Here is a 19,421-nt window from a genome sequence, read left to right as displayed (position 1 = left end):
GTGAAAATCCCTCTTTACCTTCTCCCTCTCTCTCCTCTTCCTAGAAGTAACCGCTGACTGCTACAATTTAGTGTGAACCATCAGTTTGTTTGTTTTTTAACCTCTGGATGTGATAGATATTCAGACCACTTCTCTGTGGTCTATGGCTGAAGTTCCTAACCTAGGGTATATGTAAAGGTTTGACTTTGTTCTACAATTGCATACATATATTCACATTTACAATTTTTTTCTTTTTTGCCTAAATGAATTATGTTATACATATCCTACAATTTGCTTTTTCACATAATAATGTATTTTGAAGATATTTTCAAATAGCACATGTGACTATAAATATATTTCATTCTTTTTCATTGGTACATAATACAGAGTATGAACATAAGATAAGTATAGTTTTATTTAATTGCTTTTTAGCTGCACAAGAAATGACCACAAAACTGAAATCATCTGAATACTTCCACAAAGTTTTATTCTATTCTTATACTTCCTTAAATAGTTATTAGTTTCTAGGACTGCTGTAACAAAATACCACAAACTGGGTGGGTTAAACAACAGAAATTTATTGCCTCATAATTTTGGAGGCTAGAAGTCTGAGATTAAGGTGTCTGCAGGGTTGGTTACTTCTGAGGGCTGTGAGAGAGAATCTGTTCTATTGCTCTCTCCTAGCTTCTTGTGGTTTGCTGATAATATTTGGCATTCCTTGGCTTGCAGATCTCTGCCTTCTTCGTGGGGCATTCTCCCTGTAGGTGTCCGTCTCCAATGTCCCCTGTCTGTAAGGACACCAGTCCTACCGGATTGGGGGCCCCATCTACTCTAGTATGACCTCGTTTTAACTTGACTAATTATATCTGCTGTGACCTTATTTCCAAATAAGGTCACATTCTATTGCACTGGGGTTAGGACTTCAATTGAATTTTGAGGGGGCACAATTCAATCCATAAGAGTAATAAACCTTTCTGCCCTGCACTCCCATTGCCACAAATAATCAATGCTTTGTTGTTATACATAAATATATTCACTTTTCCTATGGATATTGTTTCCACTGATTTTTTTTTTCTTTTAATTTTATTTAACTTGAAAAAGATGTCTGCTCTAAGAGACTGGTCCAATTTGACTGTAAATTTGCTTGGCAGACATGGGAAATGGCTAGTCACAATATATTTGGCAGGCTGACAGTATGCCTTACATTTTCAATAAAGAAAGAAAATCTGTGGAGAAATATTATTAGGCTCATAAAATGCTAACTTTCTATCACATCTCATTGCCCAGGCCCACTATCACCTGAAAGATCTGTCTTAATTTTTTTCATTTTGCTGACTGAAAGAAAATTCTACAGGCAAACTTCCAATCTTGATATTCAACAGGACAAGGTTCAAGGCCAAAAGAAGGATCCCTGAAAAGGTCAACCTAGATGCAGCAGCCAGTCAGGCTAACCTGAGAGGAAATAAACAATAAAAGCTCTAGAGGAGAATCAATTTCCTTGCCCTTTCCAGCTTCTAGAGGCTGACCACATTCCATGACCCAGGGTCTTCTTCCATCTCCAAAGCCAGCAAAATCTCATTCCAATCCCAGCTTCTAACAACACATCTCCTTCTCTGACTCTCACTTTTTTGCCTTCCCCTTTTTTACTCCTCCTTATGAATACATTGGGCCCATCCAAATAACACAAGATAATTTCTCCATCTCAAAGTCCATTGGTTAGAAACTTAATTCCATCTGTAACCTTAATTCCCCACTGCAATGTGTCATAACTTATTCACTGGTTCTGGGGATTAAGATGTAAACATCTTTGGGGGCCATTATTCTGCCTACCACAAGTGGCTATGTTAAGATCCATCAAAGTAAACTCCAAAACAAAGAAAAAGGATAAATGCGAATGTACCTAACAACAGAGCTACAAAATACATGAAGCCAAAACTCATAGAACCAAAAGGAGAATTAGATAAATCCACAATTATATCTGGAGACTTCAACATATCTCTTAGAAATTGATAGGTCAAGAAGACAAAAAATCAGTAGTGTAGAAAACCTGAACAACACCATCGACAAACTTGACCTAATTGACATTCATGGAACATTGCATCCAATAACAGCATCCAATGCACATTCTTTTCAAATGTACATGGGACATTCACCAAGATAGACAATATTGTGGACCATAAAACAAATTGCAAAACATTTAAAGTAATTTGAATAATACAAAGTATGTTCTCTGACCACAAAGGAATTAAGCTAGAAGTCAATCACAGGAAGAGATTTGGAAATTTTCCAAATATTTAGAAATTAAATAACTCACTTCTAGATAACTCATGTGTCAAAGAAGTCATAAGGGAAATCAGAATACATTTTTAGCTAAATGAAAACGAACATGGAACATATCAAAATTTGTGGGTTGCAGCTAAAGCAGTACTAAGAGAGAAATATATAGCATTAAATTCATCTATTGGAGAAGATAGGGGCAGAGCTAGAACAGAACCCAGATCTCCCCAGGCTTTCTATGACACATATTGCCTACAGTTTCAGGATTAGAACCATAGCTCTGGTTTCTTCATTGTCCTTTGCAGTAAACTGCCTGTTAGTCACCCAAAATCTCAACTCCCTTTATCTCGGGTACATGCCACCCAGCCAGAGGCATTATCTAGCCTTCCTTGCAGATAGTGTGATTAAATGACTACATTTTTGCTAGTGATTTGTGTAACTTCAACTTCAACATGCTTAAAAAAATATTGCTTGCCTTGGACTTCTCCTTTCCCCTTCCTTGGAGGTGGGACATGGATGCTCTAGAAACTCAACTTTAACCATGAAGAGGAATACGACAATGCCCTAGAGGATGGCATAGCAACAAGCTGAAAAGAATCTGGTACCTGAATAACCTTGTGGAAAACTGCCTCCCCACTCTACATGGGCTAGACTTTTATATGAGAGAAAAACGAAATGTACAATCTTCATTATTTGTGGATTCTGTATTTGTGAATTCTCCCACTTGCTAAATTTATTTGTAACCCCAAACTCAATACTCATGCACTCATGTGATCGTTTGTGGACATGTGCATGTGCAGAGTGGTGAAAATCTGTCAACCAACACACTCATTCCCAGCTGAGGTCCAACAAAGCCATGCTGTCTTCTTGTTTCAGCTCTCATCCTATAAAGAAATCTCCTTTTTGTGGTATATTTAGTGTCACTGTCAAGCTAAATCACACAGAGAGAGGGAGACTCTAAAAGGAAAAGGTATTTATTTGAGAATAGGGCATTGCAATGGGAACATGTGTGCCATAGTAAACCACGTGTGTGTTCAGGGAGGTGAAGGAAGATGAAGGTTTTTATAGAAAGAATGAGAATTACATAATTGTTTTGAAATAATTGTCCTTGGCTACAAGGATCAATAACAAGGGTGGTGCTAGTCCAAGGTTGGACAGACAGTTGTTGGGCAGATGTCCTCACAGAAGTTTTTCTTGTGTGAGGCTGCAATAGTCTTTTGCAAGGCTATGGTTTTTTTTTTTTTAAAGATGACCGGTAAGGGGATCTTAACCCTTGACTTGGTGTTGGCAGCACCACGCTCAGCCAGTGAGCGAACCGGCCATCCGTATATGGGATCCGAACCCGGGGCCTTGGTGTTATCAGCACCGCACTCTCCCGAGTGAGCCACGGGCCGGCCCGAAGGCTATGGTTTTTGCAGAGTCTTTTGAGACAGTTCTTGTGATCAGGATTTTATGCATGAGAACCCGCCTTTCATGGCTTTTCCTGGCTCTCTTCGTCTGTGGTTTTTTTTTTTTTTTTTCTTAAACACAAGTGACTCCATTTTGATTCTGACAACTTCACAGCACATTTTTGTATTTTTGTGCTCTTTGTTAGTAATTCTGCAGTTTAAAACGACTCCCAAGCATAGTGCTAAAGTGCTCTCTAGTGTTTCTAAGCATAAGAAGGCTGTGATGTGCCTTAAAGAGAAAATACACTTGTTGATAAGCTTCCTTCAGGCATGAGTTATGGTGCTGATGGCCAGGAGTTCAATGGTAATAAATCAAGTGTGAATATTAAATATGGTGTCTTTAAACAGAAACACACATAAAACAAATTATGTATTGGTCAGTTGATGAAAATGTTGTGACCAGAGGATTTCAGGAACCTAATCCTACATATTCCCCAGGAGCAATGGTTCAGTATTTGCTAATTCAGTGCTCACACTGACTTTGTAGCACATAACTACCACAAATCATGAGAATCAACTGTATTTCTTATTTATTTATTTTCTTAAAAGATGACCGGTAAGGGGATCTTAACCCTTGACTTGGTGTTGTCAGCACCACGCTCACCCAGTGAGCGAACCGGCCATCCCTATATGGGATCCGAACCCGTGGCCTTAGTGTTATCAGCACCGCACTCCCCCAAGTGAGCCACAGGCCGGCCCCTGTATTTCTTATTTAAACCTCTGTATTCTGAGATTACCATTTACCTTAACTAATACAAGATTCTAGTGCAGTTTCTTTTAGTTAAAAACAAACACAGTACTTACTGATTCTAAGGTATGTATTTGTATCATCAGTATCCTTGCAGGAAGCACATGACACACTCAGAAGGGATAACTGAAGAGTTTAGTGAAGGAACTATTTATAAAAATGTAGAGTAAGTGGACTGTACCTCATTGAACAGTGTCCCCCAAAGATTCATGTCCCTCCCAGAGCTTCAGAATGTGACCTTATATTGAAATAGGGTCTTTGCAGATGTTATTAGTTAAGATGAGGTCATACTAGAGTAAATCCATTTTTTTTACTAGAGTAAAACCATACTAAATCCATTTTGACTGGTGTCCTCATAAAGAAGAGGAGAAGAATCAGACACAGAGGGAAGGAGGCCGAGTGAAGACGGGGGCAGAGACTAGAATTTTACACCTACAAGCCAAGAAACAGTCAAGAATTGCCACTAACCACCAGAAACTGGAAGAGGCTAGGAAGGATTCTTCCCAAGAGTCTTCATTTGGAGTGAGCACATGGCCTTACTGGCACCTTGATTACAGGCTTCCAGCCTCCAGAACTGTAAGGAGACAAATGTCTGTCGGTATAGCCACATTGATTGTGGGACTTTGTTATGGCAGCCCTAGGAAATGATTATGTGGACTAACAAGGAACGAGGGCACACCGGGAACTAGCAGTAGGAGGAAGCTATTACCAACCCTAAGCCAATAGGGAGGAGTGGTTTCCAGAACCCAGAAAGAGAGAAAGACCTGGAGCTGTAGGAAAAAGGTTGCTAAACAGGAACTATAGTCTTAGGTACATAAGTGTAACCATTGTCAAACCTTGTCCTACAGAGCAGGACCCAAGAGTATAAATACCTTAACCTCTCTCTTCAACTACCCTTTCACTTTCTGTCCCCACCTTCCAGGGACTGAACCCAATCAGAAGCCAGAGACAAGGGAATCTGGTGGAGGCAGTGCTTAGCGGTCAGCCTTCTGTGTCCGGAGCAGGCTGGATGGAGAAGGCTGCAGAGTGGACCTGAAGAGGCAAACATGATGTGGCACACATTTTTTTCTCACATTTATATCTGAAATCAGAATCCATCTTATAATCAATGGCATGTCATTGATTAACTGGCAGTATCCTTCTGCTTTTTTGATGTTACACTAAAAATAGCATGTAATACAATCAATAGAGCCATAGACTCAATGGAATACAGTAATAAAGGCCCACTCTGTGTGCAGTAGAATGCTAGGTACTCAGAACTGATGGAAATATAGACGTATTAAACATCATTCTATGTCTTCTGCCCAGGGGAGGGAACAGGAGTAGTGGGTAAAGAATGTGTTAACAGCGTAGCCTGACAGATGAATATTTTACAACTGAGCATGTGCATGCTTAACTGATCTGTTGAGGACGACCAGAGGTCATGCTCATGGCCCACGGCATGAACATGGCACCTGTTACCAGCTTCATTGCTGCTTAGATCTGGTTAGACTGTAGCATTATGTTCCATCCTAAGGCAAAGAGAAATATCGAAACTTTAAGAGTATCCATAAGAGAGCCACAAAGATGATAATGTCTTTGAGGAAAGGTTTATCACAGTGGGTCCTTTAAGAATCAGAGGGTCAGGTGGAGGGTGGTGGAAGGGAAATAACTATAAGAGATAAAGGGGGAGGGTTCAGGAGGAGGTGGGAGAACTTCTGAGTTATGTGCAAGACAAGCAGGAGGAAGGAGGATTGGGTAGGAAGAGCTGTAGCTCTGTGTAGCTCTGAGCAAACCTCAGCCATGCTGACGGGGAGCCCCAGCACAGGGATTGCCCATCGGAGGAGCCCCACATTGGACAGAAATGGCCAGGTTCTAGCTGCCCTGCAGGCACAGTCATTGACTGGGAGTGGTCCAAGGAGCACATGCTCTTGGTGAGAACACTGTGGTGGATTCTGAAGGTGCTGCTGCTGGACACAGTCAGTTAATCACACTCTTCACAACAGGCACTCACTTAATGGGAGATTTCGGCAACACAGTCTCCCAGCTGCTGTAAAAGTTGAAACTAAGACTAATGTTTTGGTTTAGCTGAGGCAAGATTTGGGTGTTTTTTCTCCCACTACCGTAAATGTGTGTTATAGCTAAAAGCTATTAAGAATGTAGGTGATGAAGACCAACACACATGGGTTCAAATCTGGGTGTTACCACTAACCAGCTATGTGACCTTGGACAATTCACTTCATCTCTCTGAGCCTCAGTTTTCTCATCTGTAAAACAGGGAGGATAATAATAGTACTTTCCCTATAGGGTTGTTGAGAGGATTAAATGAGATGCTCATATAAAGCACAATGCCTGGCACATTGCAAGCATGTAATAAATGTTGTCAGGGCTACCATTTCCTTTAGTATCCTGATGCAGGCATCTAAAGGGAACTTTCAGTCTTAAAGGACACAACACAAATGGAGATCAGAAACTCTCCATCTCAGCTGGGAACAGCATAACAAGAAATAAGCAAGAAATTTGTAGCTGTAGAAGAGAGAATTGTCTGATGATGAGAGCATTATACAGTATTCACATCCCTAATGTGGAAGCACAGGGAGTTGTGAGATCTCTTTCAATGTGGATGATTTGAAAGGAGATGAGAATGTTTCTGTCTAGGAGTTCATATGTGGGACCACAGCTGAGGTCCCAGCTCCACGGATTTCTTACCACTTCAAAGAACACTTTTCCTTAGTTCCTGACCAATGCTTATAGCTGTAGTGCTTTGATGAACTTACCCTGAGTTTTGTCGCTCTGTGACCTCTGGCTCACAACATTAAAACTTTCCCCCATTTCAAATTTTAAAAGCAACTGTGAAAGCAGACCAGGGCTGGCTGGTTATCTCAGTTGCTTAGACCACAGTGGCACAGTGTTATAACACCAAGGTCTAGGTTTGGGTCCCCATACCTGCCAGACGCCAAAAAAAAAAAAAAAAAAAAAAAAACCAAAACCCCAATGAACAACCCCCCCAAATGCACCCCACAATAATAAATAAATAACAGCAGACCAAAGTCCTCCTCTCCCTTTTAAAGCAAGAAGCCTTCTTTAGCTATATTCAAATTATTGGGTGGTCATCATATACAGACAACAAGCAATTAGAAAACATAACGGAAGATGCCATTAAAATAGTAACACAAGGTAAAATACCTAAGAATAAACACAACAGGAAATATGCAAGAGCTATATGAAGAACACAAAAATACTTTTTTGTGTGTGTGGCAGCTGGCTGATATGGGGATCTGAACCCTTGGCCTTGGTGTTATAATACTGCCCTCTAACCAACTGAGCTAACCAGCAAGCTCTGCAGAAACACTTCTGAGGGCTGAAAAGAAAGACTCAAATAAATGAAAACATATGGATTTATTATTATTATTATGAAATAAATCTTAACATTTTTAAAATGTCAATTCTCCTTAGATATATAAATTTAAATGTGTACAATAAAACTTCCAACATGATTTTGGGGTATGAGAACTAGGCAAACTGATTCTAAAGTTCCAATGGAAAACCAAGAGAATTTGGGGGCTGGAAGGATGCAGAATTGCATGTTTCAGAGAGAGAGAGAGAGAGAGAGAGAGAGAAAGGATGCTTCCATTAAGGGGTAAAACTTGAAATGACTAAATACAGAACCTCCCACAGGACTGTTGGCAGCACAGTGCAAAGCAATGTAAATGATGTGAGGGGACTGTTTCTAGGTAACCACAGGGACTCCCTGTAAAAGGCCAGAAGCTTCCACCCAGCACTTCAGTTGACAGTTGCCGCCTTTTAGCTGGGTGGTCACGTGATCGTGGTGGGGCTGAAGACACTAAACCTTTGATCCATATGTTCTTTTGTTCCCATACACAGTGATTACAATGAGAATGATTCTTCTCCAAATAAAGACTGGGATAGGGCTCTTGTGCATTGATTTTAAGATGTGGGAAGAGAGGTGAAGGGAAGACTGCCAGTGCGCGATCCCCAGAAGGGTGAGATGTCAAAGTTTATGCCTAATTTTGTATAAGTATTCCTTGGCAGTGCCATGGGAATATTTACCCTCTTCTCTTCTTCTTCCTTCCTGTTACTGTCCAAGGCTCAGGAAAGCTCTCAATTAAAAAAACAAAAAAAAGAAAAACAAGAGGCAAAGCAAAGCGAAACAACACACTGCACACACACACGCGCACGCACACATGCACACACAGTACTGGAGCATTTTGAAAGCCTGCCAGCACAGTTGTGCTAGAGGAAAGAGGATGTCTAGGGCAGTCCTGCTTTTGATTCCTTAGCTCACACCACCAGTCTCAATCATGTGGGTACGCACCCAGTTTCTTGGATGAGTTTGGATGTTCCTACAATGTCCTGTTAAAACCCACAACATAAAATCTCAAGAAAATCTGGAGGACGAAACCACTTTGAATAAATGTGAATGGCTGGCACCTACAGTGCTGTACAAATTTTTTAAGGAAGCACCCAGAATGAAGAGGGACCTCAGTGTATGATTAGGGAATGCCTTAGGAAGGCTGGGGAGCTAAAGTTATTTGCAAGCAGGACAATTAGCCTCATGGGACCAGCTGCTAGGATATAAGATAGGAGGGGCTAGCAGGGGCTTTTGGACTGCAGCCTCAAGTTCCTAGCAGCCTCAGAATTTGGCTGCTACTAATGGTAAATTTGTTTGAAAGAGCAGAGGAGGCCTTCTCTTTTAATAGCCATGCAGTTTCATTTGCCATTAAAATAATAATAACAACAATACAACTTGTTAATGTCTAACTCACCTTGAATTCTGATGTTTAGAAAATAACTTAGACGTGACCGGTGTGTTATTTGGTAATGCAGTTTTACAAAATTCAATATCAATAATATTAAAGTTTCTTGACTCATCACTTTATCTCAAAACTTGCCATTAGATTCTAATTGAAATTCATAGACGTCCTGATATTTGCTAAATATTGAACATGACAGCTCAGATCTAAGGGTGAGAGTGTCTTTAGAGAGCACAAACATGCCATATAAACATGGCATTTTTAGATGTGAACAAAGACTGCCTGTTGGCAGCACACAATATCACTCTCTCCCTCTTTTATGGATCAGGGACATTTTATATTTCAGAGTTTCTGAACTTCCTCAGGAATTCTGAGGGAGCATCCCCAGATCAGTGGAAACAAGTTGCCAATAGTTCACATCTGAAAAACTTGGAGAATCTGGATTTTGTGGGGAAAATGACTTCTTCAGGGTCTCAGATTCTTTTAGCTACATTTTTTCTGTGGTTGAACCTAGCTCCTCTTTCTCTGTTTCTCTTTGCTTGTTCCATTCTTCATTTTCAATCTTATTGGTATGAGTCTGGTCAGATTCTTCCAGCATCAAGTCTTTTTTCTTTTCTTTCTTTCTTTCTTTCTTTCTTTCTTTCTTTCTTTCTTTCTTTTTTTTTTTTTTTTTACCTCAACAGCCCAGTGCATTGACATTTTCACTAAGTCACCCAAACCTCCCCAGCTGGTTTGGCATCAACATCTGGCTGCTTCGCCAGTGGTCATAGCAGGCTCATCTCTCCTCATTGGTCAGAATCTCCCTTACCTTCTGCGGCTTCTGAAAAGTCTCCATAGTTTTGGAGTTTTCAGGATGCTTCTGAGTGTGACATTCTGGAGCTCTGACCTTAAATTCTACCAGGAATTGTTCCACAGTCCTGGAGGGTGGGAAGTCCAAGATCAAATCTCCAGCAGATTTGGCATCTAGTTAGGGCAGTTTCCTCATAGTCAGCTGTCATCTCACTGAAACCTCACAAAGTGGAAGGGCAGCATTTAAAAGGCACATGGTTAAATTCCTGGGACCTTGTGTACCTGAAAGCATTGTAAAGTCAATTTTGATATGTATTTAATTGAGATGTGGTATCTCTGAGCATATCCAGAAAATATTGCATATAACCTTTGAATTCTTCCAAAGAATTGCATTGCTATTGCACAGCTGAGGCCGGGTCTCCTGAAATAAATTCAGACTATTCGCAAATGAACTAATACATGCCCCAACAGCAAATTCTGTGACAACAACTTATATCTGTGCATCAGTTTTGTTGTCTCCAAAACAAAAGCAAAAGCAAGCATCTGGTGACTCTAAATCACTGATGATTATTGTTTAAACTATTATTACTTTATGCTTAACTGGCTACATTTTTAAAAAGATAAACAGATTATCCTTTAGGTTTATTTACCCTGTTGCAAGTTCCCAGACTTGTTTATTAAGGCCTACCTGCTGAACTCCATAGTGGCTACAGGCTAAACTTACATTAAGCAAAATACATTTCTCTTCTAAAAATTAAAATCAAATTAAATTCTCAAAAAATGAAAAAAAAATTTTTAAGCTATGCTCTGTGCTGCCCAACTTGGCAGCCACTAAACACTTGAATGTTGGAAATGTGGCTTTTCCAAAATGCAATGTTCTCCAATACAAATACAAAGCTAAGTGCCCTCTCCACCTCAAAGGAATGTAAAATATCTCATTAATAATTCTAAAATACTGGCTGCATGTTGGAGTGGTAATATCTTAGATACATTACAGAGTTTGGATGTATTGTCCCCTCCAAAACTCATGTGGAAGTCTGATCCTCAATGTGGCAGTGCTGGAAGCTGTTTGAGTCATGGGGGCAGATCCCTCATGAATGGATTAATGCTCTCCTTGGGGGAGGATGGGTTTGTAGCGAGATCTCACTCTATTAGTTCCTGTGAGAGCTGGTTGTTTAAAAGACCCTGAGACCTCCCCTCTCTCTCTTGCTTCCTCTCACTATGTGATCTGTTTGTACCTGCTGGCTGCCTGCTGCTTTCCAATATGAGTAGAAGCAGCCTGAGGTCCACACCAGAGGCAACTATCCCAGAATCATAAGCCAAATAAACCTCTGTTCTTTATAAATTACCCAGTCTCAGGTATGTTGTTATAGCAACAGAAAACAGGCTAATACAATACATTAGATTGAATAAAATAAATTATTAAGATTAACTTCAGCTGTTTATTATGTGTTTAAGTGTAACTACTGGAAAAATTTAAATTACATTTGTAGCTTGCATTATATTTCTCTTGGTTAGTGCTGGTATAGAGCACGAAGAATGCTTCTGGATTTTTGGCCAAAATTCTGAATATATATCTTTTCCTTTACCAAAGATATTACAACTGTAATAGATTTACCATAAGCAATGTTTTAAGTCAATGCCTACAATTAAAAGGTTTTTTTTTTTCTCCTTTTAATTCTTGAGTCAAAACATGTACCTTTTACCAGAGGTGTGAAATTAATGAAACAATTTTGATTGTCTTGTTTTCTTCTTCTCTCAGTTCAACACGCAAATAGTGTTAGTTGTTCAACATGTCTTTTGTTCTTGTTACAAACTAGTTGAACTGAATATTATTTACTTTAAAAAATAATATGTATTATTTTTTCTCTTACATTGTTGCCCATTAAATAATTTCATTTTGAATTCTTCCTCCTCCATAGTGATCATTTAGTTTGTTATTTCTTAACTATCTTACATGTTTGGCTGTTCTAGTCTTAACTTTTGAAATAATTTTCACTAAGTCTAGAAATATCCCATTATTGTCTGTAAACATTGTGCTGTTAAGTGCCATGAAAAGTTCATGGTGTGTGGCTAAGTATTGGCCACATATTATTATTTTAGGACTTTTACATCAATGTTTTATATCAGCATTGTCACTGTGGAATACTGTGATTTGCTGTTTATCCAGCCTTTTTTTTTTTTTTTAGTTTTAGTAATTGCATGTGCTTTTTCATGTTCCTTTTTTTTTTTTTTTTTGGCAGCTGGCCAGTGCAGGGATTGAATCCTGGACTTTAGTTTTATCAGCACTATGCTCTGAACAACCGAGCTAACTGTACAGCGCATCATGTTCTCTATTAAAAGAACCTAAATCTGTCCTTTCACAAGTCTCCTCATTGGCCAAAGCTCACCATGAAAACGATTGTGAAACATGTGAAAGTAGCTACAGAATATTTTGTCCTTGTGCTTGGCGTATAAAAGCCCATATCCAGTATCTCCATCTGAAGACGTTTTGATGTAAAATGAAACTCTGCCAAGTTCATTCAATGGAAATGGATAATCATTCATCTGAATCAAATTATGTTTTGCTAGAAACATTCTCTTGTTGTCAGAAAGATGTGATGGCCATTTTCCAAGATCTTTATCCAATAAATACAGTATAGTAATGTTCCAGAGATCTCTCTTCCTTATCCAGCTTGCCAATTTTATGGATATAATAGACAGTCCAGAGTAGCATTTGAGCTCTCTTTTTTTGTTTGTTTGTTTTTTATGTTTATTTACTTATTAACTTTTTTTTTTTACATTCTGTGATGTTGTTGCAGAGCAGTTGGGGCAGAAGGGGAGAGGGGACGGGGGAAGGAAATAGGGTAGGCGGGGGAAGGAAACAGGGTAGGAGAAGAAGGAAGGAAGAGGGGTGGGGTTGAGTTCTGTGGCACCCCCCTCATTCCTGCAGGGGAGATCAAGGGGCTTCCAGCTGTGGTTTGGTCATTGTTGGCCTGGGAGTAGATGTCAGAGGGGGTAGCTGAAGCCCTCAACCCCCACCACCGTGGCTCTGGAGCCCCAGGTGCTTCCTGTGGCAGCTCAGTGGTTAGCACTGGGCTGGTTGCTGGTGTCGGTGGGGGTGGGGTGTGTGTGGCTGAGGCCCCCAGCCTTCCCCCCTCCCTTCATGGTAGTCCAGGGGACTTCTGGTCCTTCTAGGTATTACAGGTGTTCTTTGGTGATGTGAGACCTTTACTAGTTAATATCAAACTTTGTCTCTGGTCTGTGGGTATTTTGGTTTTTTTTCAGTTCTGTGCTGGATTATTTGCTGTCCCCCCCACTTAAACTCTGCACTAGAACTAATTTGTTGTCCTTTGCTTCCTTTTAAAATGGGGGAACTTCCTGTGGGGACCAGCTCTTGAGCTCTGTGGTTGAGCTAAATTGCTGCTTTGCTGCTGATTCCCTAGGGAAGGCTTTTTGTGCAGCTCAGGTTTTAATGGCTGACTTTATAGGTACTTCCGGCTCTCAAGAGATCCAATGCACCTGAGTTGTGTAGAAACTCTGGTCTGGGCCTGAGTCTTTTCAGCAAACTGCACCCCATGCAATTCTATATTCATGACCAGTCTCCTCTGGGTGGTCCTTCACTGATTGGGGGCAGATCAGCTGTCCTTGCTGTGCCCCAGTGCTCCCCTGGTGGGCCCATCTCCCCCACCGCCCTGCTGCAAACACTTCCCATGGGATGGGCCATGTGTTGCTCCCTTGAGATGACTCACTGGCCTCTGAGTGGCTCCTTTTTTTCAGTTGTTGTGGTTCCTTGCTCCTATGTAGGTCCTTGGGAACCCTATTAGTGGTCTTGCTGGCCTGGGGGCCACAAAGACCCTCTGCTCCCCTGCTACCTCCAAGCAATTTCATCCGAAGGGCACGGCTGTGGCTTTTGCCAGCTTCTGCTCTGTGCACTCAGCAGCTCCAGCCTGGAAGTGGCGGGCTCAAAATGTTCAGAGAGATTTTTTTTTTTCTTTCTCATTGTGGCTTCTCCCGCCTTCACACACTCAGTAGGTCTCTCCTCTCTTCCCCTGAGCTCTAGCAGCCCCAGCTTGGCTGTCATTGCTTTCTCATAATTGTAAATTGGTTGATTTGTGGGAGAGAGTGACGCTGGGGACCATCTATTCCACCATCTTGACTGAAAGCCTCATTTGAGCTTTCTGAGTTGTGATTTAAGAAGACTAATTCCCATTTTTTATTCTTATTGCTTTGATTTGTGATTATATGTCGGTTTAGTAAAGAATTTGGAGGTGCAGAAATTTTCGTCTACTTGTTCAAGCTGTAGATTTGATGAGAATAACTTCCTATCCAAATTTTATTGTTTTGATAAGTAATTCTATATTAAATAAAAATGTCCAATATTCTGTTTGCACATTTAATACAATCATGTCCTACAGGTTAGAGTTTTTAAAAATTTAAACAGATCACTTTGAAATTTTTCTATTTCCTTTTTTTCCTTTCAGCTTTTTCTATTCTGTGTTCCATTTTGATATTATCTATCACAATCTCTATGAGTACTCACTGTCAGATCTAAGGGGTTAAAAAATAAAATGTAATAATATTCAGTGGATACAAAATCGAATATATCTTTACTCAAAAGATGTAAATTTAAAAAATGAAAAAACATTTAATTTATTTTCATATATGTTTTCAAAAAGGTTATTTTCTCCTGAAATACTAAAAATGCCTTTCTACTAAATTAAAGGAAAATACAAATTATAACTAATGAATTTTAAAAATTTAAATCAAAATTATTTAAATAAAGCTAAAAACTTAGTTAATATTTTGAAATTGTATTAAATCTTATCAAATGTTTCTATAAAAATTATTTCCTAAGCTGACATTTGGCTGTAGAAGAAAAAAAAATTTTAAAGAATTATTTCTGATTCTGGCATTCAATGTCCATTTCCAGTTAACAATGGAAAGCATTACTGTCATGCTTCATGCCTGTAATGTATAGGACCACATATACACAAATTTAAGAGTGATAGGAATTGTGTATTATTAAAAAAATTTTTTAGCTGGCATATGTATCGTGAATACCACACTTATTTATGAGTGCTTCTGGAATCATGAATTGGAACACAGATGAGAAGAAAATTGTCTCTCGGCAGTATTGGGAAATATAACAGCCATAATGCAAGAACCTACTGCATTCCTGCTATCTGAGAGGAATGACATGACAAGTTAATCTCTTCTCATACCAAAGGGTTTCTGCTGACATACCATATGACTTCCTCATACTGTGAAGTAAACACCAACATCAGGAGCATTCACACATAATCATCTTTTGTTTTGAGGACATAGAACAAGAAATATGGAGAAACATTTCCCTGGAGACTAAACAGTATTATCTTAAAAATGAACGTTCAAGATTAAATGTCAAGCTGTGCCAGAACTGAGCCCTCCCAAATGACGCAGGTACGTACCCATGTGTTCTTTAATAAGTTTTTTGTTATGTGTTTGGGATAATACAAGGCCCTCTCCAGAGCTGGATCAGGCAGAGGTGCTTCTTATTTGGCCCTAAGTAGAGTACTGCTCCTCTTGGGAGCTTATGCTACTCTCCTGAGCATGAGAAACGCACACTCACTGACTATCCTTGTGCAAGATAACCTCTGCCTTGTACTGCAGACTCTTGCCAGGCACCAACCCCCTGCATAGGGCCGGACTGGCTGAGACTGGCACTGACTTAAAACAGAGACGGCGTATTCTATTCACATGCCTAAGAATGAAATCTCCAAGGGCCACTGCTCTGTTCTCCAACTTGTATAAAATCTAAATAATGTTCCAAAATGAAATCCTTGCTCCTCCAGAACGGTATGACACATACTTGTTTTAAATCTTTATTAGCAAAAAACTCAATAATAATAATAATTCCTACCATTTGCATTTGTTTTTATTTACAAAGCATTGTATATCCTCTTATCTGCCTCATGAAATGTCATTTCATGGGTGAGAAAACAGGTTCAGAGACATTCGGTGACTTCTCCAAGGACACAGAGCAGAGCTGAAACTTGAGCTAGGGTCTTTTCAATACTGCATAGCTGTCCCATCATCAGGCCATAGACCTTGAACACCCTCCACCAGTAAATCAGTCCTTTATCCTTTATGAATCCATTGTTTCTGCTCAGCCAGACTTTCTATCAGTCCTATATCCACAGATCTTCCCTTCAACGAGGGGGAAACCACTCTCAGTGATTTTGTTAGACTGATGGGCCTAATCTCTTTCATCCTGGCCTGCACACTCCATCACAGTAACTCTGGCTAACATAAAGATGTGTTGATGAATCACCCCCTTATTTGTAAAATGATGGTGCTGGCCTACACAGGCAGACCCAAAGTCAGTTCACGATGAGGCTTATACCTGTCTGTCACAAAATGAGAAAGATAAGGACAATATAGTGAATTTTGATAGCACTGAATTTATCAGATTAAGGATTATTCTTTATTCTGAGAACATGTCCTTAATTTTTTGTAGGGGTGGAAGGAGACAAGTTTTAAATATCCTTTCTTTTATAAAATGATGATGCTAGTAGCACAGATGATGGTTTAAAATTTTTAATGTCCTCACTTGGCAAAGTAACAAACTGGCAACTTTATGTCTTTCCCCAAAATATGTAAGGAGGTTTTATTGGGTTTGAATTCCAGACACCTGGAAAGCACTGGTTTAGGGGATGATTAAATGTTCTCTGACTCCCAAGAGTGTCACCAGGGGTGTTCTATGGCCTCAGTGAGTCAACAGGAGCTGATATGAGCTTTCCAAATATTGTTTGGTTAAAATCTTAGCCTTGTGCACAGTACACAGCTCTGGCAAGCGTGTCACCAATTTCTACCACACAACTTATGAAAATAGTGAACCAGCAAAGAAACCTGATGTATGGAAACGCCTCTCAATTATACAGGCTCTTTACATATTGAATAAAAGGAGGACTCTAGTCATGCTAATGTCTCAAAGGTAGTATGTAGTGTTGAGAACATGGACTCTGGAGTCAGATAACCAAAGTTCAAGTTCGAGCTCTGCATCTTATTACGTCATACCTATTAGACAAATGACTTATCCTAAGACTCAATTTCCTCATCTTTAAAATGGAGGAAATATTAATGGTGCTAACTCTATAAGATTGTTCTGAGCATGAAATGAGATATGTATAAAGCACTTAATATAGTGTCCGGCATATAACAAGCTCTGGATACACATTTCTTATAGATAAGTGTGGAAAGAAAGGCAATAGAACTATAGGAAAATAATTCTGAGAGCCACATGTGGGACAAGAAGAGTGACAGGACTTAGAGAACTTTAAAAATGTTTTCTTTTTAGAGCACAGTATTATAACACCAAGTTCAAGGACTCAGATCCCCATATGGACCAGCTGTCAAAAAACAAAAAAAAACCTTTTTTTTTTTTTTTTGCCTCTGGCCTGTACAGGGATCAAACCCTGGGCCTTGGTGTTAGCAGCAGCGCACACTAACCAACTGAGCTGATTGGCCAGCCTAAAAATGTTTTTAATGGTCACCTATAAAGAGAAAAGAGAATGTTTTAATTTGGTTTTGGTCAGGACTGTGGTAAAGCAGCAAGGAAATCACTAGGATCTAAAGGGGAGGTAAGAAAAAATGAAGACTAGAAGTCCTTATTGAACCTGTGGATCTGGAGGAGAGAGCCTGGGAAAGGGAGCTTTGTGGCATCAGGATTGGGTCAGACCCCAGGCCAGGAAGTGCAGTTGGTCTACATAGGAAACCCACTATTTGCACCAGACGCTCAGCAACTAAGGATTTCTCTCAAAAGCCTGGTTGAAAAATGTGCTCACTAGCCTCAGGGAGAAGACAGATCTGGAATAACTACAGTCCCCAAATTTAAATTCCAGAAATATGTTAGGTGGAAAATAATAAAAAGTGAAAACAAAATTATCATAAAAAGCAAGTAACATAACTAAATGCAATGCATGAATCTTTATTGGATCTTGGATTCTTAAAAATTTAGTTAAAAGGCATTTGGGAATAACTGCGAAAGTTTAAAGGTGGCCTATATTTTAGTGGATATAATTGAATTAGCGTTAATTTTCTTAGGCGTGATAAACGGTACTGTGGTTATGTAAGAAAACGTACTTTTTCCTAGTTGCTGTATATGTGTGAATTATTTTGGGGCGAATGTCATGAGGTCTGCAATTTACTTTCACGTAATTCAGGAGAAAGAAATCTCTGTACAGATGGACGGTAAAGCGAATATGGCAACACGCGAGCAAGTGATGAATCTAGATGAAGGATATACTATTCTGCATGGACGTTCATTGTATTATTTCACGACACTTGCAACTTTTCTGTAGATTGAATATTTTCTAAATTAAGGTGGAGAAAAACTAACTGGAGACTGATCACGCCTCCCTTTACAAATGTGATAAAGTCATAGAGAAGAGGAGAAAAATAGAAGACACCGGGCACTGCCTCAGTGTTCCCACGTGCAAAGTGTGCAGTTTTAAGTGCTTGCTCGGGCGCCGCGAGGTGACGTCCAGCAAGGGAAGCCACCTCCATTGCCTCGGCTTCCCCGGGCCCCACGGTTACCTAAAAACATTTTCTAAGTTATTTGAATTGTGATGAGCAAATGTGGTTTTAGGGAACGCAATCGCGGCGATTCAACGGTGACCTCCAAACAAACTCCACCCAGAGAGCCAAGCGTGCACGCGGACGAGTGTGGACTGGCACGTCGCCGCACAGCGCCCGCGGGCGCGCACAGGGTTAACGGCGGGGGCTGCCGAGCGGACGTCCCCGGCCCGCCCACGTTCCGCCGCTGAATGGCAGCGCTGGTCTGATGCCGGTGGGGTGATCTCGCCGCTCGCCGTCTGCCCTTCCCACTGGCCAGGCCCGCGCCCCTCCCGGGGCCGGGCCCCGCTCTGCAGTCACGTTACCTTCGCCGCCATTCACGCGGCCCGATGGGGTTACAAAGCGAGGCATTGAGAAGTCTGCGGGCGTCGCAGGAACGTGGGGACAATTACCGTGGGTCTGAGGGCCCCGTCGCCCAGCCTTGTAATCTGACCCCATCCGTGCTGGTACAGGGGGCCTGTGTTTGCGGATCTGTTTCTTTGTCTGAATTTTGGAAATAAAGCGCGCTGCAACTTCTTAAATATGTGTGCGCCCTGCCGTTACATCCGTATTAACCACACAAAAAGGAGACGCTTCTACCGATTTGCCTTTGTGTAATTTTATAAAGCATATTTTACAAAATATAAACCTTTTTTAATAACAGGAGAAAAGCCAGGTGTTAAGTCTATGGAGACCTAAATGAAAATAGGTTTTCACAAATAACGCTCCTGACCCAGGTCTAATCATTTAACCTTGTCTGTGACAAGCCACAGTTTGGGATTTTTACTGATAGCTTCAGCTAGTTCTTAAAATATTTTATAAAATATATAAAATATAAAATAGTGTAAATGC

General features: G+C 40.3%; 1 pseudogene; it reads right to left on the bottom strand.

The window, feature by feature from the left end:
- Positions 1–9,541: 9,541 nt before the first annotated feature.
- On the bottom strand, positions 9,542–18,521 carry LOC134381759 (dnaJ homolog subfamily C member 12-like; annotated as a pseudogene).
- Positions 18,522–19,421: the final 900 nt, after the last annotated feature.

Source organism: Cynocephalus volans, chromosome 7, assembly GCF_027409185.1.
Source record: "Cynocephalus volans isolate mCynVol1 chromosome 7, mCynVol1.pri, whole genome shotgun sequence".
NCBI lineage: Eukaryota > Metazoa > Chordata > Mammalia > Dermoptera > Cynocephalidae > Cynocephalus > Cynocephalus volans.
The sequence above is the reverse complement of the archived record's forward strand: the minus strand, read 5'-3'. Positions and strand labels throughout refer to the sequence as shown.